This window comes from Cherax quadricarinatus, chromosome 28 (assembly GCF_038502225.1).
Source record: "Cherax quadricarinatus isolate ZL_2023a chromosome 28, ASM3850222v1, whole genome shotgun sequence".
Classification (NCBI taxonomy): domain Eukaryota; kingdom Metazoa; phylum Arthropoda; class Malacostraca; order Decapoda; family Parastacidae; genus Cherax; species Cherax quadricarinatus.
The window spans coordinates 10,166,832-10,190,138 of NC_091319.1; the positions used below are offsets into that span (position 1 = coordinate 10,166,832).

The window sequence follows — 23,307 nt, forward strand, 5'->3', positions numbered from 1 at the left end:
GTGTGAAGGATTCACTGTCCGTGTGAAGGACTGATCGTCCGTGTGAAGGACTCATCGTCCGTGTGAAGGACACGTCCTCCCTCCCCGGCCACGGAAGAATGCTAGTTACCGCTGGTGTTGCCTTCTTATCTGTCTCTTCGACGGGCAAACCAGTTGTATTTTTTTGTCTTCAGCGGATCGAGGCAAAATTGCTTGACACGGTACGAGGTACCATGGTTCAGAGCTGCACCTGACGTTAACCACGGTATGAGGTACCATTGTTCAGAGCTGCACCTCACGTTAACCACGGTACGAGGTACCATGGTTCAGAGCTGCACCTCACGTTAACCACGGTACGAGGTACCATGGTTCAGAGCTGCACCTCACGTTGACCACGGTACGAGGTACCATGGTTCAGAGCTGCACCTCACGTTAACCACGGTACGAGGTACCATGGTTCAGAGCTGCACCTCATGTTAACCACGGTACGAGGTACCTTGGTTCAGAGCTGCACCTCATGTTAACCACGGTACGAGGTACCATGGTTCAGAGCTGCACCTCACGTTAACCACGGTACGAGGTACCATGGTTCAGAGCTGCACCTCATGTTAACCACGGTACGAGGTACCATGGTTCAGAGCTGCACCTCATGTTAACCACGGTACGAGGTACCATGGTTCAGAGCTGCACCTCATGTTAACCACGGTACGAGGTACCATGGTTCAGAGCTGCACCTCACGTTAACCACGGTACGAGGTACCTTGGTTCAGAGCTGCACCTCATGTTAACCACGGTACGAGGTACCATGGTTCAGAGCTGCACCTCACGTTAACCACGGTACGAGGTACCATGGTTCAGAGCTGCACCTCACGTTAACCACAGTACGAGGTACCATGGTTCAGAGCTGCACCTCATGTTAACCACAGTACGAGGTACCATGGTTCAGAGCTGCACCTCATGTTAACCACGATACGAGGTACCATGGTTCAGAGCTGCACCTCATGTTAACCACGGTACGAGGTACCATGGTTCAGAGCTGCACCTCTCGTTAACCACGGTACGAGGTACCATGGTTCAGAGCTGCACCTCACGTTAACCACGGTACGAGGTACCATGGTTCAGAGCTGCACCTCACGTTAACCACAGTACGAGGTACCATGGTTCAGAGCTGCACCTCATGTTAACCACAGTACGAGGTACCATGGTTCAGAGCTGCACCTCATGTTAACCACGATACGAGGTACCATGGTTCAGAGCTGCACCTCATGTTAACCACGGTACGAGGTACCATGGTTCAGAGCTGCACCTCTCGTTAACCACGGTACGAGGTACCATGGTTCAGAGCTGCACCTCACGTTAACCACTACGAGGTACCATGGTTCAGAGCTGCACCTCATGTTAACCACGGTACGAGGTACCATGGTTCGGAGCTGCACCTCATGTTAACCACAGTACGAGGTACCATGGTTCAGAGCTGCACCTCATGTTAACCACGGTACGAGGTTCCATGGTTCAGAGCTGCACCTCATGTTAACCACGGTACGAGGTACCATGCTTCAGAGCTGCACCTCACGTTAACCACGGTACGAGGTACCATGGTTCAGAGCTGCACCTCACGTTAACCACAGTACGAGGTACCATGGTTCAGAGCTGCACCTCACGTTAACCACAGTACGAGGTACCATGGTTCAGAGCTGCACCTCACGTTAACCACGGTACGAGGTACCATGGTTCAGAGCTGCACCTCACGTTAACCACGGTACGAGGTACCATGGTTCAGAGCTGCACCTCACGTTAACCACAGTACGAGGTACCTTGAATCTAGTACTGGCGTTGTCTAGACTTGAGTACTAGCGTCCTCTAGACTCGAGTACTAGCGTCCTCTACACTCGAGTACTAGCGTCCTTTATACTCGAGTGCTAGCGTCCTCTACACTCGAGTACTGGCGTCCTTTTAACTCCCACAATCATGTGTGTGGCTTTTTGCAGCAAATTTCTCTTGATAGGTTAAGTTAGGTAGGGTTAGGTTAGGTAGTGTTAGATTAGGTTGAGAAAGGTTAGGTTAAGTTAGGTTGGTTAAGGTTAAGTTAGGCTAGGTAACGTGAGGTTGGCTTCGGGACTGATTACCTCAAACTATTCCTCATCTTCCACCTTTCTCTGCATTGGACTGAAGAAGCCACTGGCTGGCGAAACGTTTCCATAATAAAGATACCAAAATGTTGGACAAGTGTAGCAATTATCATCATTTTTGACTAGTCAATCTTTCGCCCTTAGTAAAACTTTACCAAGTGTGTAAGGCGAAACGTGTGTTTCACACTGCTGTGGCTGCTGCACAACTGCACGTTTACTACAAGTTACAGATGACGCATCTGTAACCTTCCTAATAACGGGAAAAATCTGCATATACTCTTACATCAATTTGTATTTTCAGTAATAATTTGTTTTTGAAGACTCGTAATGGAGATACTTCCCTCGGGGTTGAGATTTATGTAGTCTATTGTAGACTTGATCAAGGACATCCATAAGCTAAACATCGACTACAGATAGGGATTAAATTACACTGTCTGCATATAGTTAATAGACCCCTGGCTGTCTTCAAGAAGGCGCTGGACAGGCACCTAAAGTCTGTTCCTGACCACCCAGGTTCCGACGTCGGTTTACGTGCGGCCAGCAGTAACAGTCTGGTTGATTAGGCCTGGTCACGGACCTGGCTGCAGGGACGTTGACCCTGGAAGCGCCCTCCAGGTATATGCTGAGACATACACCTGTGTATGTCTGGAGAGAAATAAGCACAGTACAACGGCAACAAGAATTAGTAATAATAATAGACTGGGTGAGTGGAGTCGATTATTGTTTTGAGATTTGACGTGCTGTTGGAGTGTTAGCTTGGTGTATAATATATATGACGGAAAGACCCCGGCATCAGGCTGGGCTGCGGGGGTAGAAGGGCCCTCGTAACCAGTTGGTCAAAAGGACTTAGGGAAACCAGATAGCTGGAATTGGTTTCGGGAGTAGGAAGTAGGGTGGGTGCACCTGAAGAGTAGGGTGGGTGCACCTGAAGAGTAGGGTGGGTGCACCTGAAGAGTAGGGTGGTTGCACCTGAAGAGTAGGGTTACCTGGAGGTTATTCCGGGGATCAACGCCCCCGCGGCCCGGTCCACGACCAGGCCTCCGATGGATCAGGGCCTGGGTGGGTGAGAAGTAGGGTGGTTGCACCTGAGGAATAGGGTGGGTGCACCTTTAGAGTAGGGTGGGTGCACATGAAGAGTAGGGTGGGTGCACCTGAAGAGTGGGATGGGTGCACCTGAAGAGTAGGGTGTGTGTACCTGAAGAGTAGGGTGGGTGCACCTGAAGAGTAGGGTGGGTGCACCTGAAGAGTAGGGTGGGTGCACCTGAAGAGTAGGGTGGGTGCACCTGAAGAGTAGGGTGGGTGCACCTGAAGAGTAGGGTGGGTGCACCTGAAGAGTAGGGTGGTTGCACCTGATGACTAGGGTGGGTGCACCTTTAGAGTAGGGTGGGTGCACATGAAGAGTAGGGTGGGTGCACCTGAAGAGTAGGATGGGTGCACCTGAAGAGTAGGGTGTGTGTACCTGAAGAGTAGGGTGGGTGCACCTGAAGAGTAGGGTGGGTGCACCTGAAGAGTAGGGTGGTTGCACCTGAAGAGTGGGATGGGTGCACCTGAAGAGTAGGGTGGTTGCACCTGAGGAATAGGGTGGGTGCACCTTTAGAGTAGGGTGGGTGCACATGAAGAGTAGGGTGGGTGCACCTGAAGAGTGGGATGGGTGCACCTGAAGAGTAGGGTGTGTGTACCTGAAGAGTAGGGTGGGTGCACCTGAAGAGTAGGGTGGGTGCACCTGAAGAGTGGGATGGGTGCACCTGAAGAATAGGGTTGGTGCACCTGAAGAGTAGGGTGGGTGCACCTGAAGAGTAGGGTGGGTGCACCTGAAGAGTAGGGTGGGTGCACCTGAAGAGTAGAGATGTTAACAGTATTAATGTGTAGTATGTATGTCTTAGCATCATTTACAGGGAGGCTCCCTGGCCAAGCCTTAAGTCACATGACCCCCTCGCACATTGCCCCCCCCCCCTCACAGGCAGAGCCAGGGAGGGAATGATGGTGAGTGTTTCCTTCTTTTGGTTACCCTTTTTTTCGTCCATCTCTTTCCTCTCTTTATCTTTGTTTTCTTGGTGCTTCCTTCTCCTCGCCTTTCACCGCAGACACTGCAAGCCTTCATATGGGGATGATTGTTGGGTGTGGCGCCGACACACCACTTCGACTCTCCCTGGTGTGTGCATTTACCTACCTGTCTCACTAACATGATGTTGGGCTCCTGCTCCTGGATCTGTCTCTGTCCATGTTGCATCACCTCATCTGTGATGGTTCACCAAAAGCCCTCACTTAGGAGATTAACCTTATAATGACTTTGCAGCTCATTCTGGACCACTTGGTCAGTGCGGGACATTTAGCACCATGTGTGATGAAGACTCGATTCCCTGTTTGTTAACTGCACTATAGCCGCTCTGCCTATTTGTACTCACAAAGCAAAGGGAAGGCTACCTACTTCTGCCAGTCTGGCAAATTATTTACGAGACAGCCTATTCGTAGGTCTGGAATCACGAGACAGCCTATTTATGGGTCTTGGACCACAACAACCACCGGTACCTGGAGTCTACCTGGAGGGTAGACTCCAGGCCCAGCCCTTGACCAGGCCTGAGGATGAGATTTAAAAAACCTATATCTCCTCCGTTTAGCTGAGTATGTGTGTGCGTGTGTGTGTGTGAGTCAGTTTTGTTTTCCAGGCCTCTGGACGTGGCAGACTTCGGAAACTGAACATGTTCTGGAAATTGGAACATAATATTTTTTTGTGGCTATGGAGATAGCAAGAGTTTGGAAGTGATGGGTATCGCAGTTGTGGAGTGATGGGTATCACAGTTGGGGAGTGATGGGTATCACAGTTGTGGGGTGATGGGTATCACAGCTGTGGTGTGATGGGTATCAGTTGTGGAGTGATGGGTATCACAGTTGTGGAGTGATGGGTATCACAGTTGTGGAGTGATAGGTATTACAGTTGTGGAGTGATAGGTATTACAGTTGTGGAGTGATGAGTGTCACAGTTGTGGTGTGATGGGTTTTACAGTTGTGGAGTGATGGGTATCACAATTGTGGTGTGATGGGTATCACAGTTGTGGAGTGATGGGTATCGCAGGTGTGGAGTGATGGGTATCGCAGTTGTGGTGTGATGGGTTTTACAGTTGTGGAGTGATGGGTATCACAGTTGTGGTGTGATGGGTTTTACAGTTGTGGAGTGATGGGTATCACAATTGTGGTGTGATGGGTATCACAGTTGTGGAGTGATGGGTATCGCAGGTGTGGAGTGATGGGTATCGCAGGTGTGGAGTGATGGGTATCGCAGGTGTGGAGTGATGAGTGTCACAGTTGTGGTGTGATGGGTATTGCAGTTGCGGTGTGATGGGTTTTACAGTTGTGGAGTGATGGGTATCACAGTTGTGGTGTGATGGGTTTTACAGTTGTGGAGTGATGGGTATCACAATTGTGGTGTGATGGGTATCACAGTTGTGGAGTGATGGGTATCACAGTTGTGGAGTGATGGGTATCACAGTTGTGGAGTGATGGGTATCACAGTTGTGGAAGGCGGCAGTCTGGCCTCAGTCACGGTACTTCCTCAGGATTTAGAAAAAACAATAAAAATGTCTTGCGTTGTGCTTGGTACCTTATAAGAGTATTCATGGGTCAATAAAACTACCCGGGAACAATCCACACAGCAAGTCTATCTGAGAGTATATCGCAGAGCAAGGTGGGTGGTGGGTGGTTGTCAGGTGTGGGTTGTGTAGTGTGGGGTGTGGGGAGGGGGAGGGACAGTATCTTGGTGCTATGTCACTTCAGAGTATTGTGTGTGTGTTCCAGAGTCACTCGCACGAGAAGTAGCGAACTATCTATGTAGTGGAGTAGTGAGTGTCTTCTGGCTGTCCCTGTGGTTAGGACTGGCAGGGGATTTTGACAACATTCGCCTCGTAAGGCTTATGATACGTATCTAGTTTCAAAATCTCCGCTGATATGACAACTCCGATTTGGACGGGTCGAGGCGAGAGATGAGTTATCATTTCCAAGGCTGTACCTCGTCTAGTTATGAGAGATAGGATGGGGAGGCAAACCATCCAAGAAAGTGGTTCATACTCAAGGTGAGAGGAAGCGTGTACAGTTTTGCAGCCACTTCTGTGGAGCAAGTATAACGACGTGTGACTTAACACTTCAAGGTTCTTAGCTACCATCCTTGCAAAGATCAACAAGGAGATTTTTATAGTTTTCAGCGAGTGAAATTTCACCCCCAGGATATCCACTTCATGGTTAAGTGCTAAGCCTCTTCCATTCATTCTCACATGAGTGTCCCTTTCCTCTCCTTCCCCCTCCTTTCCCACATCTATTTCTCACTCTTTCATCCTTTTCCGTCTTGTACTCAGTCACTATAACTAGAAACATAATCTATTGTACGAATTCTCTCTTTGTATTAATAGTATAATCAACTGGAGTTTCACGTTGATGTACGACAGTTCTTACGTGTACTATTCCAGTCATGGTATTGTACCTTTGTGTTCTCAAAGTTGAACAGTTTATTGGTGTTTTTTTTTCTGAGACTTGAGCATGAACTATATATTTAAGACAGGATACTGATAGAACACGCCGTAATGTAGCTCCATTACACACTGTATACTAAGTCACTGTAGAGACAGCAACAGTCACCCAGTGTAACTTTATCCTTTAGAGATCTGCCATGGGATCAAATTATGTAGATGGGGTGAAGTCTACGGTATGTGAGAATGCTTTTCCTGCCTGATACACGTCATCGTGTCCGCCTTATCCGGCTACAGCTCTAAAACTTCTTTCAAAGATGGAGCTGATATTAGTGTCGATAAAAGCCTGGGAATCCTCCAAGGAAGTTACCTGGGTGCTGGTGAAGGGCTCTTGATTCCAGTAGTTACCTGGATGCTGGTGAAGGGCTCTTGATTCCATTAGTTATCTGGGTGCTGGTGAAGGACTCTTGATTCCAGTAGTTACCTGGGTGCTGGTGAAGGGCTCTTGATTCCAGTAGTTACCTGGGTGCTGGTGAAGGACTCTTGATTCCATTAGTTACCTGGGTGCTGGTGAAGGACTCTTGATTCCAGTAGTTACCTGGGTGCTGGTGAAGGGCTCTTGATTCCATTAGTTACCTGGGTGCTGGTGAAGGACTCTTGATTCCAGTAGTTACCTGGGTGCTGGTGAAGGGCTCTTGATTCCATTAGTTACCTGGGTGCTGGTGAAGGACTCTTGATTCCAGTAGTTACCTGGGTACTGGTGAAGGGCTCTTGATTCCAGTAGTTACCTGGGTGCTGGTGAAGGGCTCCTGATTACATTAGTTACTTGGGTGCTGGTGAAGGGCTCTTGATTCCAGTAGTTACCTGGGTGCTGGTGAAGTGCTCTTGATTCCAGTAGTTACCTGGGTGCTGGTGAAGTGCTCTTGATTCCAGTAGTTACCTGGGTACTGGTGAAGGGCTCTTGATTCCATTAGTTACCTGGGTGCTGGTGAAGGGCTCTTGATTCCAGTAGTTACCTGGGTGCTGGTGAAGTGCTCTTGATTACAGTAGTTACCTGGGTGCTGGTGAAGTGCTCTTGATTCCAGTAGTTACCTGGGTGCTGGTGAAGGGCTCTTGATTCCAGTAGTTACCTGGGTGCTGGTGAAGTGCTCTTGATTCCAGTAGTTACCTGGGTGCTGGTGAAGTGCTCTTGATTCCAGTAGTTACCTGGGTGCTGGTGAAGGGCTCTTGATTCCAGTAGTTACCTGGGTGCTGGTGAAGTGCTCTTGATTCCAGTAGTTACCTGGGTGCTGGTGAAGGGCTCTTGATTCCAGTAGTTACCTGGGTGCTGGTGAAGTGCTCTGGATTCCAGTAGTTACCTGGGTGCTGGTGAAGGGCTCTTGATTCCAGTAGTTACCTGGGTGCTGGTGAAGTGCTCTAGATTCCAGTAGTTACCTGGGTGCTGGTGAAGGGCTCTTGATTCCAGTAGTTACCTGGGTGCTGGTGAAGTGCTCTTGATTCCATTAGTTACCTGGGTGCTGGTGAAGGGCTCTTGATTCCGGTAGTTACCTGGGTGCTGGTGAAGGGCTCTTGATTCCAGTAGTTACCTGGGTGCTGGTGAAGTGCTCTGGATTCCGGTAGTTACCTGGGTGCTGGTGAAGGACTCTTGATTCCAGTAGTTACCTGGGTGCTGGTGAAGTGCTCTTGATTCCAGTAGTTACCTGGGTGCTGGTGAAGTGCTCTTGATTCCAGTAGTTACCTGGGTGCTGGTGAAGGGTTCTTGATTCCAGTAGTTACCTGGGTGCTGGTGAAGGGCTCTGGATCCCGGTAGTTACCTGGGTGCTGGTGAAGGGCTCTTGATTCCAGTAGTTACCTGGGTGCTGGTGAAGGGCTCTGGATTCCGGTAGTTACCTGGGTGCTGGTGAAGTGCTCTTGATTCCAGTAGTTACCTGGGTGCTGGTGAAGGGCTCTTGATTCCGGTAGTTACCTGGGTGCTGGTGAAGTGCTCTTGATTCCAGTAGTTACCTGGGTGCTGGTGAAGGGCTCTGGATTCCGGTAGTTACCTGGGTGCTGGTGAAGTGCTCTTGATTCCAGTAGTTACCTGGGTGCTGGTGAAGGGCTCTGGATTCCGGTAGTTACCTGGGTGCTGGTGAAGGACCCTTGACTCCAGTAGTTACCTGGGTGCTGGTGAAGGGCTCTTGATTCCGGGAATTGGAAGTATCCGCTAACCTGACGACATCCCAATCCCGCATGGTTTTAACGAGTTTAGCGCTTCTCCATAATAATAGTAGTAGTAGTAATAATAATAATAATTAGAGATGTGCCAGAGTATCGGTATCGGTGGATATCGGTCGTTTTTACGTTATCGGTAAAAAATGGCCGATACCAACCGATACTTTAAAATGTTAACATTAAATGTCTGCTTAAAAATATCAACATTAACACTTCCCCTCACGAGTTACACACACACAGGGGCGGGGCCCGGAGCTATGACTCGACCCCTGCAACCACAATTAGGTGTGTACACACACACTATCGACAAGTACCCTTGACAACCAGTAACTAACACAACAGACCAAGTAATGAGTAATGACATTGTCATCTCAGAATAATTAAATTATTTAATATTTAACCTTCCTGTGCTGTTTAATACCCTCCACAGTGCCATAAATATTATTTTACATGACTAAAGAGAAGGATGGACGAACCGCGGTTCCTAAATTGATGGTCCGGCAGTCATTATAATTTAAAAAAATATTTTGGTATCGTCCCATCAATAAAAATAATAAGTGACGAAGAAAACGGATTCAATAAATCAGGGTAAACTAAACTTTTTTGCGCCATGTTTTTCTTTTTTTTTTTCCCTGGTTATATTTCCTGGCGTTGAAACTCACGTAAAAGACTAGGGTGTGAGCGTCTTAAAGCCCCGCCGCCGCGCACCTCGCGCCTCTAACCACGGTCAGAATCACCGTATATGGCGCCTCCGGTAATTGAACGTTGGCATGGACTATGTATTATTCAACATTTTTGGTGCTCCGGACGTGATGATTAGCTAGCACGGTTTGTGGGAGGTATGAGCTGATGATTCTTCAGTGGGAGTTGATGATTCTTCAGTGAGAGTTATGGTTCTACAGTGGGAGGTATGGCTTCATGATTCTTCAGTGGGAGGTATAAGTTAATGATTCTTCAGTGGGAGGTATAAGTTAATGATTCTTCAGTGGGAGGTATAAGTTAATGATTCTTCAGTGGGAGGTATAAGTTAATGATTCTTCAGTGGGAGGTATAAATTGATTCTGCATCATACTGGGACAGACAACAACAACCTTATACTAGAACGTTGTCGTGACAATTATATACAGAACGAAACATCGTCATGGAAAATGACAAAAAAAGTACTCCTGCAGAAATAGTATAATAATAATAATAATAATAAATGTTAAATATTAAATTTCCCATTTTATAGGAAACATTTCAGGAATACTTAAGAATTACAGTTTTTTTCTCTCTCTCTCTGAGGATCTCACTTTCAAGGATCACAACAGTGCCACGATCGCACGTGCAAAGAAAATGATAGGATGGATAACGAGAACTTTCAAAACGAGAGATGCCAAGCCAATGATGATCCTTTTCAAATCACTTGTTCTCTCTAGGCTGGAATACTGCTGTACATTAACATCTCCATTCAAAGCAGGTGAAATCACAGATCTAGAGAGTGTACAGAGATCCTTTACTGCACGTATAAGTTCTGTCAAGCACCTTAACTACTGGGAACGCTTGGAAGCACTTGACTTGTACTCGTTGGAACGCACGAGGGAGAGATATATCATAATCTACACTTGGAAAATCTTGGAAGGAATGGTCCCAAATCTGCACACAGAAATCACTCCCTACGAAAGTAAAAGACTGGGCAGGCGATGCAAAATGCCCCCAATAAAAAGTAGGGGCGCCATTGGTACACTAAGGGAAAACACCATAAGTGTTCGGGGCCCAAGACTGTTCAACAGCCTCCCATCAAGCATTAGGGGAATTGCCAATAAACCCCTGGCTGCCTTCAAGAGAGAGCTGGACAGATACCTAAAGTCAGTGCCGGATCAGCCGGGTTGTGGCTCGTACGTTGGACTGCGTGCGGCCAGCAGTAACAGCCTAGTTGATCAGGTCCTGATCCATCGGGAGGCCTGGTCATGGACCGGGCCGCGGGGGCGTTGATCCCCGGAATAACCTCCAGGTAACCTCTCTCTCTCTCTCTCCCTCTCTCTCTCTCTCTCTCTCTCTCTATCTAGTGTAGTGTCACAGTGGTCAGTAGTAGTGCAGTCACAATAGTCAGTAGTAGTGTAGTGTCACTGTGGTCAGTGGTAGTGTAGTATCACAGTGGTCAAGGAAGATAGTGCATGAGCTGTCAGTGTGCAGAGTGAGAAAGGTGGTAATGCAATGATGCACACTCCTTCCATGCATGAAGCCATGCAACCAGAGAGACAAGAATTGCTTAACTCTGTGCATAAGATGTGTTCAGTCCATCCTACAAGAGTGATGGACTGAACACATCGATTCCAGGTTGAGGGACTGATTACCTCGAACTCCTCCTCTCCTTACCCATTTCTTCTTTGTATTGGACTGATGAAGCCACTGTGTGGCGAAACGTTTCTTCAATAAAGATTCCCATATGTTGCACAAGTGTCTCAATTCTTCAACCTGTCGGTTTTCAAAACCATTCACCACACAGCATAGTGTCACAATGGTCGGTGGTAGTGTAGTGTCTCAGTGGTAGTGTAGTGTCACAGTGGTCAGTGGTAGTGTAGTGTCACAGTGGTTAGTGGTAGTGTCACAGTGGTCAGTGGTAGTATACTATCACATACGTAAATGTGTATACTGTGTAATATGTGAGGCTGTAACATTTTAGTATAACAAGATAAGGAAGGGGTAACAGTGCCTCTCAGGTTTACTGGCCCTACTTGGCAGGTTCCTCTGAAATCCAACCCTACTCACCCACATGTTTGTCCAACCTATTCTCAGAGCTAGCCAAAGAGTAACCTTCAAAACTCCCCTGTTAAGTATGCTAGGCAGATCCCACTCAGTGTTAATGATACACTATGTGCGATTTATGGCATTGTATTGAGAAGACGTCTTGTCCACCAGAGACATGCTAGTAGTATGTGAGAACGACGTCTTCACTAGTAGAGTAAGTTGATGTTGCAGCTGTGTTAAGAAATAGTTAATAACTTGTAGTAGCTTATAGTACTACTACTATTACCGTTACTACCACTGTTACCCTTACTACCACTACTACTACTAGTACTACTACTACCACACTACTACCCCTACTACTACCAACCACTACTGCCACCACTACTACCTACCACTACTACCTACCACTACTACCACCACTACTACCACCACTACTACCACCACTACTACTACCGTTACTACAACTACTACTACTATCACTACTACCAAATCAGTTGAATATTATAATATAATAATGATATACCTTACATTACCTTACCTTCCTACTGTCGCAGCGCTGCCCTGGGCCAGTCTGGTCTTGTGATGGATGCAGCATTTGTATGGCGAGGGAAGGCGGGACGGAGAAGAGAGACAGACGGACGGTGGTTACCTGTAGGTTACTTGTAGTCGCTTCCTGGTTGTCTGGCTTGATCGATCAGGCTGTTGTTGCACCAATGTCCGTGATCCAACGTATGCACCACCAGTCTGGCAGGTTACTTGTACATGGTGGGCAGGTCTCTCCCGGAGGGATACCTTGAGGGCTGATGAAGGGGCTCTTGATGCAAGGAATTGGAGCTATTTTTTTCCTTGGATCATACATGATCACCTCTCATTCTCCAGGCGCTGTGTGATACCTACGGATTTAGTTGTGCCCAGTAATAATAATAATAATAATAATAACAGTAATAGCAATAATAACAATAATGTTTGACATGGTGGTGTAGGAAGGGCAGGAGAGGCACGTAAGTGTTAATTACGTGTGTAGAGAATATTTAACACACTCTTAGGCACATTATGTTTTGAGTGGAACAATTTGAGTTACTCTCACAGCATGGTGTTGCAGTTTATGTTGCACTCGCTACAGAGTGTAACTGTTTAAGTTACTCTCAAGCAGAGGGCAAGAATATTTAAGTTACACTCACAACAGAATGTAACAGTTTAAACTACACCCACAACAGAGGGCAGCAGTTTAAACTACACCCACAACAGAGAGCAACAGTTTAAACTACACCCAGAACAGGGCAGCAGTTTAAACTACACCCACAACAGAGAGCAACAGTTTAAACTACACCCAGAAGAGGGCAGCAGTTTAAACTACACCCAGAACAGAGGGCAGCAGTTTAAACTACACCCAGAACAGAGGGCAGCAGTTTAAACTACACCCACAACAGAGAGCAGCAGTTTAAACTACACCCAGAACAGAGGGCAGCAGTTTAACCTACACCCAGAACAGAGAGCAGCAGTTTAAACTACACCCAGAACAGAGGGCAACAGTTTAACCTACACCCAGAACAGAGGGCAGCAGTTTAAACTACACCCAGAACAGAGGGCAACAGTTTAAACTACACCCAGAACAGAGGGCAACAGTTTAACCTACACCCAGAACAGAGGGCAACAGTTTAAACTACACCCAGAACAGAGGGCAACAGTTTAAACCACACTCGCAACAGATGGCAGCAGTTTAAACGGCGCAACAGATGATAGCTGTGTAAGTCAGTGTGAGAGACCGGTACACACGTGAGGCAGTAGGCTGTATCAGACCAGCTGTGTAGACCTGCCAGTAGGCAGTAGCAACAGCCTGGTTGATCATGCAGTCAGCAAGGAAGTCTGGCTTCAGGCTGCGCTTCTAATGCAGAAGTATCCTGGAGAAACAGTTCACCAGAACAGGTCAGGTGACCAGTATGTCACAGGTAGCAGTCAGGTTGACGGGAAGATCACCACTCGAGTAGTAAGTAAATATCCGTATTTACTTTATAATTTAATGTTAGATTTAGAGTTAGATTTGTATTAATAAAGTTAATGGAGTAGTCTGTATTAACACAGCTAATAAAGTAGTGTGTGTTTGTGATGAATACCAATGTATACGATATCGAGAAGGTAATGAATTAGACATAAGTGCAACACCTGGTATCGCTACTATGTGCAACACTTATATGTTGCACTTGTGTCTATTCCTCGTTGTGTTAGTAATGTTTGTGAAGAGTGTATAGTAATACGAGCATTAACTTATTTCTTCCCCAGACCTGACCTCCATACACTCCTCCAGACCTGACCTCCATACACTCCTCCAGACCTGACCTCCATACACTCCTCCAGACCTGACCTCCATACACTCCTCCAGACATGACCTGCATACACTCCTCCAGACCTGACCTCCATACACTCCTCCAGACCTGACCTCCATACACTCCTCCAGACCTGACCTCCATACACTCCTCCAGACCTGACCTCCATACACTCCTCCAGACCTGACCTCCATACACTCCTCCAGACATGACCTGCATACACTCCTCCAGACCTGACCTCCATACACTCCTCCAGACCTGACCTCCATACACTCCTCCAGACCTGACCTCCATACACTCCTCCAGACCTGACCTCCATACACTCCTCCAGACCTGACCTCCATACACTCCTCCAGACCTGACCTCCATACACTCCTCCAGACCTGACCTCCATACACTCCTCCAGACCTGACCTATATACACTCCTCCAGACCTGACCTCCATACACTCCTCCAGACCTGACCTCCATACACTCCTCCAGACCTGACCTCCATACACTCCTCCAGACCTGACCTCCATACACGCCTCCAGACCTGACCTCCATACACTCCTCCAGATCTGACCTCCATACACTCCTCCAGACCTGACCTCCATACACGCCTCCAGACCTGACCTCCATACACTCCTCCAGACCTGACCTCCATACACTCCTCCAGACCTGACCTCCATACACGCCTCCAGACCTGACCTCCATACACTCCTCCAGACCTGACCTCCATACAATCCTCCAGACCTGACCTCCATACACGCCTCCAGACCTGACCTCCATACACGCCTCCAGACCTGACCTCCATACACTCCTCCAGACATGACCTGCATACACTCCTCCAGACCTGACCTCCATACACGCCTCCAGACCTGACTTCCATACACTCCTCCAGACCTGACCTCCATACACTCCTCCAGACCTGACCTTCATACACTCCTCCAGACCCTACCTCCATACACTCCTCCAGACCTGAATTCCATACACTCCTCCACAATTGACCTCCATACACTCCTCCAGACTTGACTTCCATACATTCCTCCACAATTGACCTTCATACACTCCTCCAGACCTGACCTCCTTACACTCCTCCAGACTAACCTCCATACACTCCTCCAGACCTGACCTCCATACACTCCTCCAGACCTGACCTCCATACACTTCTCCAGACTTGACTTCCATACACTCCTCCAGACTTGACTTCCATACACTCCTCCAGACCTGACCTCCATACACTCCTCCAGACTTGACTTCCATACACTCCTCCACAATTGACCTTCATACACTCCTCCAGATCTGAATTCCATACACTCCTCCAGACCTGACCTCCATACACTCCTCCAGACCTGACCTCCATACACTCCTCCAGACCTGACCTTCATACACTCCTCCAGACGTGAATTGCATACACTTCTCCAGACCTGACCTCCATACACTCCTCCAGACTTTACTTCCATACACTCTTCCACACCTGACCTCCATACACTCCTCCAGACCTGAATTCCATACACTCCTACAGACTTGACTCCTCCAGACCTGACCTTCATATACTCCTCCAAGCCTGACCTCCATGCACTCCTCCAAGCCTGACCTCCAGACCTGACCTCCATACACTCCTCCAAGCCTGACCTCCATACACTCCTCCAAGCCTGACCTCCATACACTCCTCCAAGCCTGACCTCCATACACTCCTCCAGACGTGACCTTCATACACTTTTCCAGACCTGACTTCCATACACTCCTCCAGACCTGACCTCCATAGACTCCTCCAGACCTGACCTCCATACACGCCTCTAGACCTGACCTCCATACACTCCCACTTGTCCCTCTTACCCCGACACTCGCCCAATTTTCACTGCAAATTTGAATATAAATTGGCCACTCTTGTCCAACACATTGCTTCAGCCTTGCCCCCCCCCACCATACTCCCATACACCTCACCCCACAGCACCATAGAAACACCGTCATTAACAAATATCTGTCAAGAGATGATGGCCTCCAGCTGGTCTTGTATCGAAGGTTGGCGTTAATCTACCCACCAGTCCGTCAAGTCTATTTTATCTACCCAGGCCATCTACCGCGCCACAAATCACCGCCGCCTTAATATAGGTAAAGAACGTTCCAAGTAGAGTCCCACCTACGCCCGGCCACCGCCGTCACGGTCGGAAACCCCTAACTAGGAATATGGCACATTGAAACTTACAGACTTGAGAGAGGAATATCACCCCTCACCCTTCCCCATGTTTCCTTCCAAACACCTTTCCCTTCGTGAATTCCTTATATAAATTCCATTTCTTCTGTGAATGAGATAGAATGTCCTGAAACATTCCCAGGTAATAGTAACTCCAGCTCTGTTGGAACGAAACCCTTGAAGCTGCCGTAGCTGATGAACCCTCAGGCAAATACTTGATAGTATCCCCATCACCCTACTGAAGTCTTTCAAGTAAAGGCGACAGATTTCAACATCATATATGTCAGCCATCCTCTGTGATGGAATATGTTAGGGAAACATAGCCTTTGTTTCCACTGTGTTCCGTAACTCGGGTGGTAGCGCACTCAGCTCACACATTGAGGTCCGTGGTTCGATATCCGGTACGGGTGGAAACTTTGGGGGCGTGTTTCCTTAAGATAACTGCTGTCCCTGTTCGGTATAACAAGTGGCGTTGTATATAATATGTCAGCTGTCTGTATATGTTGTACATGGACTTGTAAAAATAAAGATTTATTATTATTATTATTATTATTATTATTATTATTATTATTATTATTATTATTATTATTATTATTGTTATTATGGAACGGAGTGACAACACAGCGTGAATGACTCTTCAGGTGGGAGGCAGCAGTGTACCAGTGTGTGGTGATGGTATCTTCGTCAGGAACCAGGACGATATCTGACACCAGTCTTTGTCAGAGGATGATTCCTGACTAGTGAACTGTTACATGATGACCTATTCCTGGTGAGGCTGTCAAAGAATGACCTGTAACTGGCGAAGTTGTCAAAGAATGATCTCTTACTGGCGAAGTTGTCAAAGAATGATCTCTTACTGGCGAAGTTGTCAAAGAATGATCTCTTACTGGCGAAGTTGTCAAAGAATGATCTCTTACTGGCGAAGTTGTCAAAGAATGATCTCTTACTGGCGAAGTTGTCAAAGAATGATCTCTTACTGGCGAAGTTGTCAAAGAATGATCTCTTACTGGCGAAGTTGTCAAAGAATGACCTGTAACTGGCGAAGTTGTCAAAGAATGATCTCTTACTGGCGAAGTTGTCAAAGAATGATCTCTTACTGGCGAAGTTGTCAAAGAATGATCTCTTACTGGCGAAGTTGTCAAAGAATGATCTCTTACTGGCGAAGTTGTCAAAGAATGATCTCTTACTGGCGAAGTTGTCAAAGAATGATCTCTTACTGGCGAAGTTGTCAAAGAATGATCTCTTACTGGCGAAGTTGTCAAAGAATGATCTCTTACTGGCGAAGTTGTCAAAGAATGATCTCTTACTGGCGAAGTTGTCAAAGAATGATCTCTTACTGGCGAAGTTGTCAAAGAATGATCTCTTACTGGCGAAGTTGTCAAAGAATGATCTCTTACTGGCGAAGTTGTCAAAGAATGATCTCTTACTGGCGAAGTTGTCAAAGAATGATCTCTTACTGGCGAAGTTGTCTTACTGGTGAAGGATCCGCTGACCTCCGGAAGGTATAGTTTTCACCTGGTTCATGAAAGAGAGGATCACTTCCTAGTAGTGTTCTAAATTAATGATACCACGTAGTGGGTTAAGATAATGATACCAGGTAGTGTGTTAAGATAATGATACCAGGTAGTATGTTAAGATAATGATACCAGGTAGTGTGTTAAGATAATGATACCAGGTAGTATGTTAAGATAATGATACCAGGTAGTGTGTTAAGATAATGATACCAGGTAGTATGTTAAGATAATGATACCAGGTAGTGTGTTAAGATAATGATACCATGTAGTGTGTTAAGATAATGATACCAGGTAGTATGTTAAGGTAATAATACCAGGTAGTATGTTAAGATAATGATACCAGGTAGTATGTTAAGATAATGATACCAGGTAGTGTGTTAAGATAATGATACCAGGTAGTATGTTAAGATAATGATACCAGGTAGTGTGTTAAGATAATGATACCAGGTAGCGGGCTAATATAATGATCCCTGGTATCCGTATCGAGTGATGGCTCTCTGTATTATAACATCAGGTAGTAACATTGACAACACTGCTTCAGTTCACTAAGACACCTTCACACCAGGACTCGTTGACTCCTTCATAAAAGTGTAGCACGCTTCCTCAAGGTGCAAGAACCTGCAGGTGTTGTGAGCACATGTAGGTATTGATCTCTCTCTCTCTCTCTCTCTCTCTCTCTCTCTCTCTCTCTCTCTCTCTCTCTCTCTCTCTCTCTCTCTCTCTCTCTCTCTCTAAACTATGTTCTCCAAGGCACAGTGACCAGAAGCTGTGTTCTCCAAGGCACAGTGACCAGAAGCTGTGTTCTCCAAGGCACAGTGACCAGAAGCTGTGTTCTCCAAGGCACAGTGACCAGAAGCTGTGTTCTCCAAGGCACAGTGACCAGAGACTGTGTTCTCCAAGGCACAGTGACCAGAAGCTGTGTTCTCCAAGGCACAGTGACCAGAAGCTGTGTTCTCCAAGGCACAGTGACCAGAAGCTGTGTCCTCCAAGGCACAGTGACCAGAAGCTGTGTTCTCCAAGGCACAGTGACCAGAAGCTGTGTTCTCCAAGGCACAGTGACCAGAAGCTGTGTTCTCCAAGGCACAGTGCTCTCTGTCTCTTATTCTATTCTCTGACGTTACTAAAGCCATGAGTCATAGTGTTACTTTATCCTTCACAGAAGACATCCAAACTGATATAAACCAAGTCTTCCGGTGGGCCACTGAACACAATATCAAGTTGAAGGAGAACAAATTCCATCTACTCTGCAATGAAAGTAATTGAGGAGAAAAGATCAAAACTCAATCAGCTTACAGCATAATAGAAGTGTATGGGACCTGAGAGTAACAATTTCATAATATCTTCAGCCTTCATGTAAGACAACTGCACTGTTATCGCAGCAACAAGAAAAATTATAGAGTTTATAACAAGAACCTCTTTAACGAGAGATGCAATCCAGTGATAATATTCTTCAGGGCACTTATACTCTCCTTTAGACTGGAATACTAATGTACATTACAAGTCCCATTTCATTAAGTCAGGTGAAATTACACATCTAAAGAATGCTCTGAGAACATCAATTACCCTCATCATTTCAATCAAACATCTAAATTACCGGGAAGGCTTAAAAATTTCTGAAATTGCCTTCCCTGGAGCGCAGGCGAGAAAGATATGTCATAATTTATACCTGGATAGCACCGGGGGTACCGACTGAAAATCAGAACGCTAATATTACTACTTAGGAGAGTGTGAGGCACGGTAGACGGTGCAAATTACACCTTATGAGAGGCAGGGGAATAATAAGTACACTAAGAGATAACTCAATAAGCATTAAGGGTGGGTTTATAATGGTGAGAGACGCCGACATGATGGTAAGGAGACATATTTGGTTATATGGAACCTTTAATGACGATGTTTTGCCCACTTGGAGGCCTTTATCAAGTGAAGTGATAAAAGGCCACTGTCTGGGTGCATGTTACTACATAGGTATGTGTCTCCTTACCAAGAATAAAGGGTTCGAATCTTATCAGTATCCTTCCGTCAGCAGACACCTGTCTTCAAGAGGAGGCTTGAGGAGTTCCTTTAAGTTATTCCTAATTATACAACTTGTGGTTCCTACACAGTGAGCACCAACAACCTGACCGAACAGGAGAGCTGGTGAATATTAAAATGGTATAAAATACCGACAGGTTGTTAGGTAAGACACATATACAACAGTTAGGTATCTTTATTTCGAAACTTGGACAACTTCTACTAGTGAGAATGGCTGGATTTGAGAGGGACGTGACCTCCCAACGACTACATTCTTACCTCTACTAGTGACCTAAATCTCACCTCCTGGCGGTATATAAGGCTCCATCCTGTCACTTCAACTCCATATTGTTTCAGACTATGGAACAATACTCTTCTCCAGACTGAGGGACAGACCACCTCAAAACTTCTAGGGTGATGGACTGATTACATCGTCTTCATGTCTCTTCTGCTTCTATCAACTTTTCTGTGCTCGACTGAAGAAACCTGTAGGCGAAACGTTTCGAAATAAAGATACCTAATTGTTGCATATGTGTCTTACCTAACAACAGGAGAGCTGGTCTGGGACCCGGCTACTTTGGGGATGCGATGATTCCCAGAACCATCACCAGGTAGCCACTAAGTGCAATGTAGTCAATCATTGTAACAGCTGGTTAGATATACCACATAGATTTTATATATCAATTACTAGGTATCTGTGATATAAGACGCTGTATAGCCCTTGTGGTTTAGCGCTTCTTTTTTGATTATAATAATAATAATGTGATATAAGACATGCGCAGTATTAGGATATTTTTACAAGGAAACGTTTCGCCACGAATAATTTTTTCACTGGGTATTTTATACCATGTTTTACCCTAGTGGATATGTGGTGTACTTAAATACTGGAACAGCAGGAAAGGCTGAAGATATTGTTGGAGGAAGGAACTGAAACTGAGAGGAATTTCAAGACAACATTGCAACTCACAATCTTCTTGACCCTCCCTTAATACAGCCCAAGCACTCACCTTCCCTCACAAGCACTCACCTTCCCTCACAAGCACTCATCTTCCATCACAAGCACTCACCTTCCCTCACAAGCACTCACCTTCCATAACAGGCACTCACCTTCCCTCACAAGCACTCACCTTCCCTCACAAGCACTCACCTTCCCTCACAAGTACTCACCTTCCATAACAAACACTCACCTTCCATCACAAGCACTCGCCTTCGCTCACAAGCACTCACCTTCCCTCACAAGTACTCACCTTCCATAACAAACACTCACCTTCCATCACAGGCACTCACCTTCCCTCACAAGCACTCACCTTCCCTCACAAGCACTCACCTTCCCTCACAAGCACTCACCTTCCCTCACAAGTACTCACCTTCCATAACAAACACTCACCTTCCATCACAAGCACTCACCTTCCCTCACAAGCACTCACCTTCCCTCACAAGTACTCACCTTCCATAACAAACACTCACCTTCCATCACAGGCACTCACCTTCCCTCACAAGCACTCACCTTCCCTCACAAGCACTCACCTTCCCTCACAAGCACTCACGGTAGGTGGCTTGTCTCACTGTCGGCAGCTGTCTCAGGCAGACAGCTCCTTTACTCCAAGATCACCAGCCAATCTTCACACCCTTCCAGTCACAACACCCCCTTTCTCTCCTTATTGCTCCTTCTCTTCTCTGTCCTTCCCTCTCCCACCTTTTTTATTATTCTTTCTTCGCTAAGGGTAAATAAGTGATACAAACATTATATGATCCTTGATTTGGGTCAGTAATTGTGTGTTAAAAGGGTCAGCCTTCCCAGATAGCAAGAGTTGGCACCTGCTGTCATAACTCACTGGTCCCTCTGATAAGTTGTTAAACAACCATCAACTTATTCAATAGGGAAGAGAGGTATTCCTCATGGTACTCCTCACAGGGAGATATTCCTCATGGTACTCCTCACAGGGAAGTATTCCTCATAATACTCTTCACAGGGAGATATTCCTCATATTCTTCACAAGGAGGTATTCCTCATAGTACTATTCAAAGGGAAATATTCCTCATGGTACTCATCACAGGGAGGTATTCCTCATGGTACTTATCACAGGGAGGTATTCCACATGGTACTTATCACAGGGAGGTATTCCTCATGGTACTTATCACAGGGAGGTATTCCTCATGGTACTCATCACAGGGAGGTATTCCTCATGATACTCATCTCAGGGAGGTATTCCTCATGGTACTCCTCACAGGGAAGTATTTCTCATGGTACTCTTCACAGGGAGATATTCCTCGTGGTACTCCTCACAGGGGAGGTATTCCTCATGGTACTCCTCACAGGGGAGGTATTCTTCATGGTACTCCTCACATGGAGATATTCCTCAAGATGCCTTCCTCACAGGGAGATACTGCTTAATATACCTCCCTCACAGGGAGATATTCCTTAATATACCTCCCTCACAGGGAAGTAATTCTTAATATACCTCCCTCACAGGGAGGTATTCCTCATGGTAGTGAGGGAGGTATTCCTCATGGTACTCCTCACGTAGAGATATTCCCCATGGTACTCCTCACAGGGGAGGTATTCCTCATGGTACTCACAGGGGAAGTATTCCTCATGGTACTCCTCACAGGAGAGGTATTCTTCATGGTACTTCTCACAGGAAGGTATTCCTTAAGATACCTACCTCATGGTATTCCTCACAAAGCATGCATGCACACCCACCCACTCACCCCCACAAAAGCACGTCCACACTCTCACCCACACAAACATGCTCACACAGACACCCACTCAGGCGGCGGCCGCCCACCCGCCTGGTAAAGCAACGAAGTGGGTGGTTAATTTCAAAGGAAGGTATTCCTTAAGATACCTACCTCATGGTATTCCTCACAAAGCATGCATGCACACCCACCCACTCACCCCCACAAAAGCACGTCCACACTCTCACCCACACAAACATGCTCACACAGACACCCACTCAGGCGGCGGCCGCCCACCCGCCTGGTAAAGCAACGAAGTGGGTGGTTAATTTCAAAGGTTGCAAGCCGTATATGGCAGCTGTGCAAGGCTGTTGAGGCGTGCTGAACACATCTTGTGATGCTGCACACCCAACACCAACAACAGACAGGAAGAACAGAGTAAATAAGTAGCAGGAAGGGTAGAATGCACGAGCACCAGCAGCAGCAGAAAGCAGACAGTAGCACCAGAATACAGGGGCAGCAGCAGCAAGCAGGAACAGCAAGTTCCAGAACAGCAGCAGAATGTAGGAACAGGGAAATATACAAACAGCAAAAGAAAGCAGGAACAGCAGGCAGGAGCACCAGAATACAAGGACAGCAGCAGCAGCAGCAGCAGCAAGTAGGACCAAGAGAAAAGAAGAGCAAATGACAGGGGCAGAAGACAGTAGCAGACAAAAAGAGTAAAGAAAAGATGAAAAAGTATACAGCAGAAGCAGCGAACAAAAAAAAATCAAGATAATAGTGGCAGACAGGAGAAACAGCAGCAGCTCAAACAGCAGACAGAACAAGCATCACACTGGAGGGGCAGTCGAGGTAAAAAAAAAAGGGGCAGACACAGCAGAAAGGCACACTGACGGGATACATAGTTGACGTATAACGTAAGAACAGCAGAAGCAGGATGATAGAGTAGCAGATAGGAAGATACACGCGAGGGGCCGCAGTAACAGGGAAATAGAACAGATGACAAGAAGAAACAGCAGTAACAGCAAGCATGAGGGAAGCGGATGTAAGTGCAGCAGGGAGAGAAAGTAGAGAAATGGAGAACCAGTAGAAAGAAG

General features: G+C 46.7%; 1 long non-coding RNA gene across 2 annotated transcripts in view; it reads right to left on the reverse strand.

The window, feature by feature from the left end:
- LOC138853318 (uncharacterized) overlaps positions 1–23,307 on the reverse strand; it is a 106,977-nt gene that overhangs the window by 16,821 nt on the left and 66,849 nt on the right. For both annotated transcript variants that reach the window (XR_011392527.1, XR_011392526.1), the window contains exon 3: positions 12,045–12,399. This is a non-coding gene — a long non-coding RNA (uncharacterized lncRNA). The remainder of the gene's footprint in view (positions 1–12,044; positions 12,400–23,307) is intronic.